The sequence below is a fragment of the Ciconia boyciana genome, chromosome 8 (assembly GCF_034638445.1).
Source record: "Ciconia boyciana chromosome 8, ASM3463844v1, whole genome shotgun sequence".
NCBI lineage: Eukaryota > Metazoa > Chordata > Aves > Ciconiiformes > Ciconiidae > Ciconia > Ciconia boyciana.
In genome coordinates this window covers 40,446,388-40,460,134 of record NC_132941.1, presented here as the reverse complement: position 1 = coordinate 40,460,134, position 13,747 = coordinate 40,446,388, and the positions used below count along the sequence as shown (strand labels likewise).

The 13,747-nt window shown below is 37.0% G+C and overlaps 1 long non-coding RNA gene across 2 annotated transcripts in view; it reads left to right on the top strand.

The window, feature by feature from the left end:
• LOC140656069 (uncharacterized) overlaps nucleotides 1-13,521 on the top strand; it is a 45,742-nt gene extending 32,221 nt beyond the window's left edge. The window contains exons 1-3 of one of the 2 annotated variants that reach the window (XR_012043960.1): nucleotides 5,516-5,579; nucleotides 5,815-5,993; nucleotides 11,200-13,521. This is a non-coding gene — a long non-coding RNA (uncharacterized lncRNA). Of the gene's footprint in view, nucleotides 1-5,515; nucleotides 5,580-5,814; nucleotides 5,994-11,199 lie in introns of those variants that run through there. The other variant, XR_012043959.1, reaches the window with a different exon arrangement.
• Nucleotides 13,522-13,747: the final 226 nt, after the last annotated feature.

The following is a 13,747-nucleotide window of genomic DNA, read 5'->3' as shown; positions in this document are numbered from 1 at the left end:
TGTGTAAACATTTGCTATCGGAATATCTGGTAGGAAAATTTCCAAAAAGACAGTACCGTGTGAGAGTGACATGTGTCAACAAAACTTTGTAATCCCTAACATTGATATACATTGTGTGGTATATCTAAGGAACAAAAGGCATCAGAAAGGGTTCTTTCTTGTCCTGCATGAACTTTTTACTTACCTGAGTTTAAAGAAAATGAGAAGAAATAAGAGCACAACTGAGGAAAGAGGAAGATTTCAACTGAATTTGCAGACTGTTGGAGATCCTAATTGCCCTAAGGGCTGCTTTGTCCCTGCCTCTTGGCATCAGTACTCAAAGGGCTGCATGGGTCAGGTCTTGCCTTCTATAATTTACAACACGGTGTATTTGATAGCTATCCAGCACTGTGCTGCTACCACGCTGTAAGATTTATGGAGGCTACCACCACCTACAAGTTGACCATTCATACATCTCTCTTGCTTATCCCTTTCCTTTTTATTAGGATGCACTGGGCTTTTTTTCATTAGAGATTATATATTTCAACATTTGTGATAGTAGTAGGTAATTATATATTTCTTTCTTCCCTTCTCCTGGAATACAGCTGCTTTGGGAGTTAGTTCCTTTGCCTGATTGCAAGATTTAGTATAATTCACATTCTCAACATTTTGTTGGGGATATAAACTATGAATCTTATCCTGTACATGAGAGAAATACAGATTTGCTCAGCTACATAATCATCAGAGTAAATCAAAAGTTGTACCATTCCACCAATCTATCATATTGCTTTAGTCCCTTTACTTTAGTTGAAAGTTATTCCTTTTAACTTGTAAGGCTAGTGTACGCAGCAAGTTACTGGAGAATGCGTCATGGAAGGGATTGCCCAAGAGCATCCAACACTCTTGTGTTCATGCCAGTCATCTTTGTTCTACATTCCCTGCAGCTCATTTGCAAGCATTAAGCTTATGCTGTAGGTTAATACAAGCATTCACCCTGCTAAGTTCAGCTTCTGCTAGCCATATAGATGCTGCAGACCAATTCAGCTACAAAACTTGCCCAGGAAGCTAAATAAATGTTCAGGCAGTGAGCCCACACTGAGCTCCAGTCTGCCACAGCTATGTTGACAGCAGTATTTCATTTGTCTAGTTTAAAGCTAATTTCTTCTTGTATGTGTTAGATGCAGTCACGGCAGCGTTGATAATATTTTCAGAGACATATAGAGCATAGAAGTACAGGTCTGTAGGGCAGCATGTGCATGACCCAAGCCAGGACTCCCAGTTTCAGGCAGCCATGCAATAGATGTCTGTCTAGTTCAGAGTCACACAACACCTATTCCACGCCTACGGCACAGGTCACAGAACAGCGCCATAAAGGTACCATAGTAAAAGACAGAGTCTCAATCATAATGTGCCTCATGAAGGGAACAGGAGGGGTCAAGGGAAATCACACCTAGAACTTAATAAATAAAACTCTTAGATGACTTTAGGTAGTGATTGTGCAGAGAGGGAGGTGGAAACCTGAAGTGAAACTCATCGGCCTGATCTGGGCCCTCCCTGCCTTGATTGAAAAATATTACTTGAAATAAAGAACGGGTTCTTACCTAAAATGAGGATACAGATTACCATGAAAGAAATTTGAGTTTGATGTCTAGCTTCTTAGTTCCTGGGGCTGAAAGCATTTGACAGTTTTCTGGGAAACTGCATCCACGTCTCTTTGCCAAGATGATCTGGGATGGAGCAAAACCTTGATGAGTCTCAGGAACTTCATTTATTTCAGTTTTGAGTGCGGTTATATTTAGCATAGATACGCTATCTTAAAAATAATAATAAAAAAAATCTCTAAACTACTTACCAAAGACAGTTTGTGCCCGTATATGTGATCCTGTGTCATAACAGCTCAGGCACTGCTCTGAGCCTTAATGAAGCTCATGTGATACCAGTTATAAATGGGAACTGTGCAGAGCAAGTGACATAGTGTATCTGAGAAGGAGTTATAAAAAAATATGCTAATTCTGAAAACAAGATTCTTGGAAGGAAATGTGAATATTTTGATGGAACTCTACAGAAAGCAACATATTCTTCCACAAAGACCTTGCTGTTGCCAAGAACCTCTTTTTACCCGTCTTAAATGATTGCTTTATATAAATGCAGAATTGGTATGTGTTTTTTCCAAAGAAAGAAGATTCTCTCTTAGCAGTGTTCACATGCTCTTAGGGATGCAGAATCTTTAATCAGCCATTATGTTATACAGCTTTTCAGATGTCTCTTTATCTCCCAAATTCTGATGACTGAAACATGTTTAGAACAAGAACAGCTATAATTGTAAAGACTTGTGCCTTTTTGAAAAGTCATGGCTAATGATAGTTTTTTAAAATGAGCTTCTCAGTACTCTTATCCTCTAGAGGGCTGGTGGGAGGAAGGAATTACATGCGTTCCTGGTTGCTCCCTTTAGTTCCTCATTCTACTTCTAAAATATTTTCTATACCTTGCTGAACTAGCTGTTGTGAAAAGAATGGAGAACTGAAGCCCTTTGTGCATTTATCAGTTGCATCTTAACCCATTTGCAAAAATAGTGTATTTTGGAAACTACTTATCCAAATAGTTCCCGTGAATACAAGTTCTGTCCATTTTCACTTCTTTTTTTCTCAGGTCTCCTTTCCCTGCCTTGGTTGAAAATAGAGGAATGGCTGAAATTTTTCAATTCAAACTGTTTTGTGCAGGGAATTTTAGATAATCAGTTTAAAACAATTTTTTCAAGAATGCTGATTTTACACAGGTTGGTTTGGTTTTATATGAAAATTGAATACCTTTTATTATTCATTTGAATGTCTTTCTAAAGCATCACTCTGCTGTTTCATACTACCTACAGTTTGTGTTCTCCAACTTCCTTTCTCCTCCATGAGCTAGGATTCCTCACTGAACTACATGTCTATGCAATGGCCAAGACTCTGTATCAAGAGGAGACTATGGTATGCAACCACAGATTTAATTCATCCAATACCAGCTGTACAAAAAGAGCACCAATCCATTTCAAGATGGAAATAGAGCTGCTTTAATTCAAATTATTACATGGGTTATTTCCTGTGGCTTTCATTAACACACACAATCTAAATTTTCTCGTTGTTCATATGCCAAGAAAGATGTAGTGTGGTAAAATTATTCAGTATGGATGCTGTGATATATCACCTAATTCATGTGATATGATTTCAGTTTTTTGATAAACAAGTACAAACTTTTAAACACGGTAAAGACCAATGACTAATAACTGTTAATGAATTAAAGCACAGGTCTAATTGATGTAGTTGTTAAAATTATGGTAGCAGCCTATATCTCTCTATTCTAGGGCTTCCAAATTTGCAGAATTGAACCAGGGTCAGTACTGTTGCCCCTAGAGACATTACATTATACAGTGCTAAGAAAGTAGAATATAAAATAATGAAAAAGTGCAGAAATCAATACAAAAACCAATGACAATCTTGGTAATTTCTTTAGTTGCTTTAGCAGCTAACATATTTCTGCCAGAAATTAAGCCTCCCCCGCTTTTTCCCCATGAAGATACTGATAATTAATGTCAGAGCAACACAGAGAATGTGCATTTCTATTACCTAAAATATTTGACCAGAAATACTTCCTGCTCCTTTTTAACTCAATAAACATCAGAAAAAATGTATTGGATTTCTTTCCTTTATACTATTCAAATGAAAGTGAAGAATAACATAAACTGCAAACACAAAGTGGGCAATAACCCCACCATGTCAATTAAATTGACAGCATATGGAAAAGTGCTAGTGAATTCACTATGTATTTCATTTTACAACCATTTCAGATTGAATAGTATATCTGGGAAAGCTTCTTATGTCTACAAGAGGTTTTTCCAGAAGAGAACACATATTATAGTTGTCTTGGCAACGTGAGCTCTATGGAAATATAAATCAGAGCTTAAGAAGGTTTTGTTTTTAAACTCTGAAATAAAACAGAGAAAAAATAAGACAACTAGGTGAGCAGAACTTTATGATCTGGTCTCTGTTGAATGAGTGAAATGACCAGATCCATTACATGTTAAGGTATTCCCACCTTGCTTCGTGCTGATGAAGCTTTGAGTGGAGCACAGTCTTAAACAAGGAGCCAGGAGCACTGCACTGAGAAAGATGTAAGCAAGCTGCATGAAGCCCACATTAAAACATCAAACAGGATAAGAGGCTTAGAGGAACAGGACCCTTGACAAAGTTAGAAGGAATTCAGAGTAGAAAATAGAAGACTGAAGGGACACGTGATCCTGATTTTCCAAAACCTTGAAGTTGTTATAAAAAGAACAGTTATTAATTGTTCCACATGGGGACCCCAGCCTTGAGAAGTAATGCAGGGAAAGAGTGAAAAATTCAGCTTAAACGAAGCAAAATTTTAAGCTGTAAATTAATGAAAGGCTTTAAACAATGTAAGAAGTTACCTAGAAAACCTCTCTATATCATTAGTAATTTTTAAGCACAGACTGCATGAGATCTTTTTACAACTGTTCTTCTTGTAAATAAATTGCTTCAAAGGTTTGCAAAAATGTAAAATATTCTATCCCACCATATTTTTTTACTGGAAAAACCAGCAACCCCTTCCTCTCATACACTGGCTGAGCCTAGCAGAAAGCTGGGTGTTTACGGTGCTACCATCCGTGTGACAGATGAGCCTGGACACAGCTCCACCTGAGCAGGCACACCACTTGTCCTAGAGAAGTTGCTGCTGCCATCATTGCCTTCATATTTATTGAGAATCAGGAACTTCAAACTGGGAATCAAAGCCTAATAACCTTTCTTCTCCTGTTATTTTAACTAAAAGGCTCGTCCAGCGGCAATTGCAAAGGGAGAACAGAGATGATGTTCGACCCTGAGGAAATTGCTTAGCCTTCAAGAGCTGCCTGGCTCCCATCACTAGTTTTGGTCCAATACTGCATAGGAAATATGTTGTGAAATTCAGAGAGGTAGCTGAAACATTTCTAGCTAAACAGCGTGTAAACCTAATTTCAACTGAAGACAGAGAAGAAAGTACTGAACTAGCCAAAAGACAAATTCACTAACCAGTGATTTCAGCCTGGACCCAGATTTCAAGTAAATTTTGCCTGCACTTTCCCAAGACCCCAGCTGTGGGATGTCATGTAAAGATCTTATTTTCTGTTCATCTTTCTGGACAGTAGCTGTAGTACAGTTCTAGTTTGGCACCAGTCTAGCAAAGCCAAATACACTTCTTTCTTCAGTCAGCAATCACTAGTAAAATTACACAGGAAATAATCAGTTAAAACTAACCTGACATGAACCAGATATCAGCCAGATTGGACAGGATAAATGCCATTTTTGTGATCTTATTGATGCTGTTACATTTAAAAATAAACTGTGATCTAAAACAAAAAAAAAAAGTGGTAGTCAGAGCCTGAAGTTACTCTAATTCAGTGTGAATTTCAAATATTTCACTAACACTTTGAGAACTTTTTTCCTTTTTTAATCTCATAAACTAATCTCATTATAGTTAATGTTTTCAAAACACTCCCGAGGAAACTGATGGATGAAACTTAACACAGAAGCAGCGTGTCTGGATAGAAATCGCCCAATGTCCGAGTAAGACATTTCTGTTCTCTCTCAAAGAAGGGATCAAAACCTTCTGATCTTCAGAAACTCTTAACTTGTTTCTGTAAAGGTAAAATAAAAAAAATCAGTGTCTCCCTGCACTTTTCTTTATTGTTCTTTCTCCTTTACCACATTAACCTAGGATGTAATAAATCACCTCTATGCAGTAGGGCAGACATACAATGCACACCTGTGATCTTGAAACTTGCTCTTGTCTTTGTTTCAGATGCAGTGAGGGATGGTAACACCAGCTACGGGAAACGTTTTGAGTTTTCACTTGTGCTACATATCACACAGTACTGCTGCGTAAAGAGAAAACTGCTCCTGAGTACAATCCACTTGGCAGAACAAAGTCAAAGTCTAAAGACGCAAATGGCATAAGGGCACTTACTGAAGCTCTGTAAGGCAAGAAAGAGTTTTTTACTTTAAAATATTTTTTCAGAAAGCTGCTATACTTTAAGATCATCCACCGATGTGAGTCTGACTGTTGTCTTCTCACAGGTTAAGGATTTGTCTTGGCTAAACTTGTTAAATTTAATCTTTCTTGAGATAACTGTTATCTTGGATTCTTCTGTGCTGCCCATTACTAAAGTATCTGTGGAACTTAAAATCGGTGATGTACTGATCTTCAATGCATCCCAGTGAAACAAAAAAAGTACAATTTTCCAATTTTATTGATAGGTAACAGAGACAAAAGGCACTTACGGTTGTACCTAGGGTCTCAGGAAAACTGGCATAGTGAAGAAAAGAGCTCTGCTCTTCCAAATTTCAATCTGCCATGTGAAACCTCACTGCATAAAAAGCTTTTTCTCTCTTTTTTTCCTCTATTTACTATGCCAATTTACAGTCCGTGAGTGACTTTAGATAGCAACAGTAAAAGAGCAGGGGAAATGAAATCTAAGATACGTTTATAGCTTCTTGATATACAAGAACCTTTCTCCTTATTTGTATGGGGATGGTTTGCAGTGCCAGCAGTTTCATTAAGCTGAATCAAATTGGACTGTGTTTGAAGCAGGTGTTTTGACTAGCTTCAGTACCTTATCCAGTGTGATTCTGTGCATCGCTGGAATGATCCTATTTGACTCCAAACTAAGAAGAGCAAATTGGCTACTTGTGGCTGGATCATGCAGATCTTCTCGAACAGGCTGCAAGGCTTTGTTTTGTTTCTCATTTCAAAGGTGGAAGAGTCTACACTTACGCGATAGAAGTAAGAAGGAAATGGATGTTTAACATTTAGTTGGAGAAGACAGATGCTGAATTTTCACAATTGCCTGCAATAATGTGTTTTCAGAAGATTCTAGTCTAAAAGCTGCTCTTTCACTTGCCATATTGTCCTCAGAGATAGGTTTTGGTCATGTCAAGGTTGAGTGATCTCAATATCTGAAACAGCAGCATGATGACAAGCACAGAAGACAATGAGAAATAAAAGTGCTCGCTCTCTATTTCAATCCCTTTTCATTTGATGCTTGCTGCTGATGCCACTGCAGCTGAAAGCATTATATTTCAGGTGCAGAACCTCTGGCTGGAGACTCAGAGCTGGTAGATTTAAGAAACAAAGTGATGTTGTTCACTATTCTGATTTTCAAGAGGTACTTTTGCTTTACTAATGAAATCCAGTGCGCGCTTGTTGGAGGATCTTCCATGCATGAGAGAACACGGCAACTATCAAAGGAACTTGAACTTTCTTTACTCCAAAACTGGTTTCCTGGCCTCTAGCTGTTAAAAAAAAAAAAAATATCACAGAATGTGTATGCATTCTGGAGCATCAAAACAACTGCAGGGATATGAGACCAGATCCTGTATTGATATTAAGGTTGTGAAGTAAGTATCAGCTAGCTATAAGAACATCTAAGAAGAAGAGGTAGAAGAAGAAACCAACTGTTGTAATGAGATGGTTACACTCTCTTCTTTGGCTGGCTGGGGTCTCTCTCCAATTATTATACCTCAGTTAATTTTTTTTTTTTTCTTTCAAAACACATTTAAACATCACACTATAATACATGATATAAAAACTCAGGTCTCACAGCTAGAAAATGTCATTGGAAGTGCTGTTTTCATAACACTCATAATCAGAAGCAGAATAAAGGCTGTATTAGTTACTATTTGGGGTTAGTGCAAGACACATTAGTTTTGTAATTAAAGTAGCGTTTCGTAAATGTTTTGTGCTTTTACCAAGTGGCAATTTATTCTTGAAGGCATTAGCAAAGTATAGTGTGGCATGACAGTTATAATCCGCTGGAATTAAAATGTAAAAGTATGATACTATACTCCAGCTGGGCAAATAGGTGTTTAAGTGATTTATCCGTTCTTTCTTTTCCTGATTTTTCTCTACAAAGTTCTTTCCTTAGGTCTTAGAGATTCTATAAACCTCACAGCGTAGGCATATTTAGAGACATTTTTTAATTCTTTACATCTGCTGATTGACCTCTTCTCCAAGTGACTGCTCTAAAAGCAGGGCATATGTTCATCTAGAATTTAACATATTATGGTCTAAAGTTCAGATTTTATTTGCGTGCTATGTCAGCCCATGAAGTGCTACATAATATTAAGTGCTCTGAAAAAAATCTCTATTCTTGTATATATAAAATAGATTGTCAGAACTAGAGAACAGCTGCATTTCTCAGGTCTTCATCTGTAAATTATGAACAACAGCATTCATTTTATCTCATAGTGACAGTAGTAAGATAAATTAATATTAACACATCGTTGATATATTTTAAGGATGAGTCCATAGAAAAGACCACGGATATGTTCTTACTTTGCCATCAGAATAAGATCATATCAAACTAAATTCTTCAAACTTGTTAAAGATACTACTTCTTAGTGTGGTTAATTAACAGTGGGAGGAGAGGCAGGAATCTGACTTTTTACCCTCTGCAAAGATATTAATAAAAAATACGACAGAAATTATTTTTAATGATCAGATACCTCTCTCCCCCTTCCCCCCAAACCCTCTCAGAATTAGTCTTGCTTCGCCTAGCTTATGGAGTTAATGTTCATACAGACCGTAGTCCTGACAAACAGCTTAGCCAAACAGTGATAGTTTAATATTTGAGCAAATTATTATGAAAAGTTGAAAAACCTTAACTAGCATTGTTCTGGATCCTCCAGTAGTGGCATCTGATTATGCCACAACAAGACTTTCTCTCTTGTTTTCAAAAGAATGCAGGATCACACCTACTGGGAATAATACTTTCTTGTTCATTACACTATACTTTACATAGCATGAAATGATGAATTAGAGAGCTTGTTAATGCTCTGTAAAACAATGGAATCTTTGAATGTGAAATGAACTCAAAATTAAAAATAAAATATTAATATCTTAACAGCATTCCAAAACTTCCAATATGTTCTAAATATATTGTAAACTACATCATATTTACCCCTTATATTCCAATACATTTGAAATACAATTAAGACATATCTATAGCTCATAATGGGAAATTTTGCTCACTAGATCTGATTCTGTCTTGATAAAAACACATATGCTATTATGCATAGAAACCTCTTGTTAAAATACTGTTGGAGTAATAATGTCCACAAAAAAACATTAGCATTTGTGCTTTTCTCATTATAGCTAGTGGCAAAACCTCATTGATTACAACAGGAGCTCTTTTCAGTGAGCATTTCTGCTTACTTTTACTGCAGGCCAAATTATACCTCTGTAATCTCTGGAACCCTTAGTATTTTCCATTGCCACATCAACAGCTGCTAGCAAGTGCTCAGCCTTTTTTCAAGTGCATGAGTCTCTGCCGATGTCCCCAGTTGGCTCGCTCCACGAGGTCACATCTGAAATACACACGTTCTGCAGTTTGAATTGTCCTTTCCCTCCCATCTAATAACTAATCTCAGCACAGGTTTATACCAACTCAAATGAAAGATGCATGTAACACGGGTATTTAGGTGTAAATCTCTCTGCATAGACTCATTTTTTGGGTAGTAGATCAATTTAATAAAGATCAGTGACAAGCCTATTTTAGCTAAATCAAGATTAATTACTTAAATACCAAATAATAATATAGTCACCAGTTTAAACTAGATAATGTTTGTTTTAAACCATGCTTTCTGTTAATTTGATTCAAATCTGTTTTGATTAGGTATCATGTAAGGGCATGGAAGGACAGCAGATGACTTTTCTACATGTAGATAAACGATGCATGTTGTTTGCCATTTGTCATGGTTTTTAAGTAAAGATGCTTAAATGATTGCTCATTATTTTTGCTTTCTATGAGTATGAAGAATGGGATTTGGGGTTGGTTCATGTGTAGATATTGAACTTCAAAACCTCCTATCTGTCAGCATCAGTTCCTTTCCAAAAGTGCAAACTTTCCCCTTGCCATGGTCACTCACTCAGGGAAGATATCCACAATATTATAGTTCATGTAACCAAACACAGCTATACACAAATTAGCATATATTTTCAAAATTGTAATAGATCCCGGAGTAAAACAAGTAAAAAGATTTTTAAAATCACTCCCCTTAAGGTGTTCCTGAATTGAAAAGCTCCTAAGCTTCTAAATAAAAACATGCAATAAGGATTTACATAAGTTCACAGGGGAACTGCCATTTGGGATCTCATCCAAACTGCCATCTGATGGATGTAGCTACACACACACATCCTGTTGCAGATTATGGCTTGGGTTAACTGCTTTAAAGGAAGATGCAAGGAGCTATCTACATACATGGGAAGCTGTGAAGAAAAGATGCCTATAATGCTAATTACTTTCCAGGCTCTGACAAACTCTTGGCCGTGAAGATTAGTATTTCTCATTTAGTTAGTCCTGCCACAGGAAGGCACTGATTGTGGCAAATTCCTCCTGTCCTCACCTAGGTTATTTTCTCCCTTCCTGTGCTAACGTTTCTGTACTCTTTTCATTTGTTATACTGAGTGAAATAGCTAGAATTTTGCCTTTTGCTGGCAATTCAGCTTCTTCCATTTCTCTGTTGATGAAGACGACAATGAGTTCATTATTACAATGAAGTGATAGTGTATGGTCCTTCTTCAGCCCATGCCATCTGCAGATATGGATCAACATTTATAATGATGCCAGCTGCAGATAGCGAAGGTACCATTAACCAGAGGGGAGAAAACTCAACAAAGCTGTAAAACACAACCATAAAGATACATTTGTTATTATTATTCAGTCTCTTTTAAAAAAGGTATGTGTTCGGTGTGCCAAGCCAGAACAAGTAATGTCAACAAACTTCAGCTACCTTGGAAAGAATCTATTACCGTTAACAAAGACATTCACAGCTTTACCAATGAAGTCTGTAATGACAATGTACATTATACAAAGATTTTTTATGTTGTAACTGGATAAAGAGTCGAAGCTATTATCAAATTGACAAGGCTGCTGACATAAAGAATGCAGGCAGTTATTTTAGTACATTGATGGCTATATTTCTCACACACAGTATTTAAACACAATAGCTGCTCTTTTCTTTTTGATGCCCATGTGTAATTCTCATTAGCATTATCATTAACTATGCAGAGCAGCATATAAACTTGTTGGATTCACTTTGCAAAGGGCTGGCCTCTGTTTTGTTATTATTAAGGGATATACTTTGTACAAACTCATATACCTGCCTTGTTTTCTTCCCATTCTATTAGGTGTTTCTGCAGAACCTAGAAAACTGTGCTCAGTTATCTGCTCTCTCATTGAAATAAGAGCAAGAAGCCTTGGGGATACATGATACAGGAAGCCTGTGAAGATACAGGATACATGTGAAGTTTACTAGTTCCACGGGGCTGGCAGTAATGTTAGCATGTACTGACGTGGACCTGTATGAAATTGGTAGGAGAAGAATTCTGTGACCAGAACCAAAGTGGGATGAAAGTTTATCACAGAAGCAGTTTTCCTGTCAGAAATGTTGCTTTGAGAAGTGGTTAATGAGATAAATCCACATCAGTTCCTGCCACAAAAAAAGTTAAAGAACTAAATTACTCCAGGAAACAATGGTTAATGTCTTGTTTCACAGGGGAATGTGTATTTTAATTTTCAATGTGTTCTAGTATTTTATGTTGTTTCATTACATTTGTTGCAGAGGTATTAACCTCAGAATGGCTGTAATGGATGAAAGCAGTAGCCAGACTCTCTAGACTGTATCCTCCCTCCCATAGGGAATACCAGTGGGTGCTTATGAAAGAACTCTGCCCAGAAAGGGGCTTCCTTCCCCATATATTTCTTGCCAAGAACTAATAGCTTAAGATCTGCTTAATTTGGAGGTGTATGCAGTTCACATTCAACAATCACTGATGGACTCCTGCTCCAAAGATCCATTTGCAAAACCAAGCATGCTCTTCACCCCCAAAATCCTGTAGCAATGAATATATAAATGTAACTTTTTTTGCTGTATAAAAAAAACCCAAACATTTTCTTTTGTTTGCTTGAAACACAAAAATCTCTTAGGATGGCTCTTCTCTCTTTTATTTTGGAGACTTGGGATAATTTATTTCTAGTCACCTTCTCTACATCATTCATGAATTCAGGGAGCTCAGTATTCCCCTACAGATTTCTCTTGTCCATTTTGCGTCTCAGTAGTTACACACCTCTGATCATCCTTATTAGAACTAGAAAACTTTTATACATCCTTTCATGAGGCTGAGGGCCTCTGACAAGGCACACAGTACTGAAGACTGTGTTCCATGGATTCGTACAGTAAATGTTTTCTATTTTATTTCTTATTCCTTTTCCAAGAATTCCCAACATCTCATTTACCTTTTTAACTACAATAAACATTACACTGACTGTTCAAAAAGTATTCGGAAAGGTAGTGATAGCTAATAAAGAGTCTACACACACACACAGAGTTAAACTGTTAGCTATTAATCACATTAGCTACACATGCATATATTTCTTTTCCCTTTGTATATTGCTTTGCATTTGCCATCCTACAACTCCCTGTAGTTGGCTTTTGAGTCGATCACCTCAAATAACTTTGGTCACCCCACTTTTTCTCTCTTTTATAGAGAACATAGGAATATGCTACTGGCAACCTCCTTCTGGTGGAAAACCAAGCACTTAGTCCTCCTCTTTGTTTTCTGTTATTTGGTTCTTAATTCAGAAGTGGACTATTCCTCTCACCCCAGGGTTACTAAACTGCCCTTACAGACCTCAGAAAAGACCGTCTTCGATGCTTTCTGAAAACCCCAGTATGCACTAATAATTTAGCATCCTTACCTCATGAGGTCTTTGACAGTGTTAACAAACACAGAGTTGTGAGGTATTGACATCCCTTTTACAAAGATTCTCTCACCTCTTCTCTAGTATATTATAGCTACCTGTCTGTCTACTAATTGTATTCTTTATTACAGTTTCTACTAATTTGCCTAGTATGCAAGTCAGACTTAAAGTCAATCCACAGTCATCCCTGGATGCAAGTTGTGAACATCCCAGCCTCTGTGCCTCTGGTAACATTTTGAGGAACAGGTAACATACCACATTACTACATAAGCGATTTCGTATTTGACATCTTTTTGAACATGAAGGTAAATAATCTCAGATCCTGGCACTTTTTACTACTGAGACTGGCAGTTTTCTATTAAAAACCCCCCTCTTTTATGGCTTCTTCAGATTAAGATTTCTCCCATTAATGCCTGGTTTTTAAAAAAAAAAAAAAAAAGTACTGCTGGAAGAACTTCTTTGATCACCTTCTCCCTGAATACTGATGCAACCAATACATTTAGCTTTTCAGCAATAGCTTTTGTCTTCCCTGACTGCTGCTTTTGTACCTGGTCTGCTCCAAACAACTCTCTCAATATCTTCCTAGGTTCTGATGCAATAAAACCAGATTTTGTTACTAGTTTTCATATCTCTACCAGGATGCTCCAGTTTTATCTTTAACTAGCAAAAGGTTAGGCTTATTCATGCTTGCTTGCTCGGAAATAATTTCTACTTTGAAAGACTTTTTTTTTAAAATTTCTTAATTACTTCCTTTACACTGCTGTGCAATCAAGTTGGCTTTTGAAGGTCATTAAAATAAAATAAAATGGTATTGCAGTGGATTTGTTTCAACATTTCTCCTTAAAAGAAATGCTGTTCTTTATAGAGTATCTCTGCTACTGTCAGATCTTGAATTAGTACATCTCACTTCAAAACGGCAAGTCACAGCAGAGTATGGAATGCCATATCCTGCATTATGCTCATCATGCCATTTAT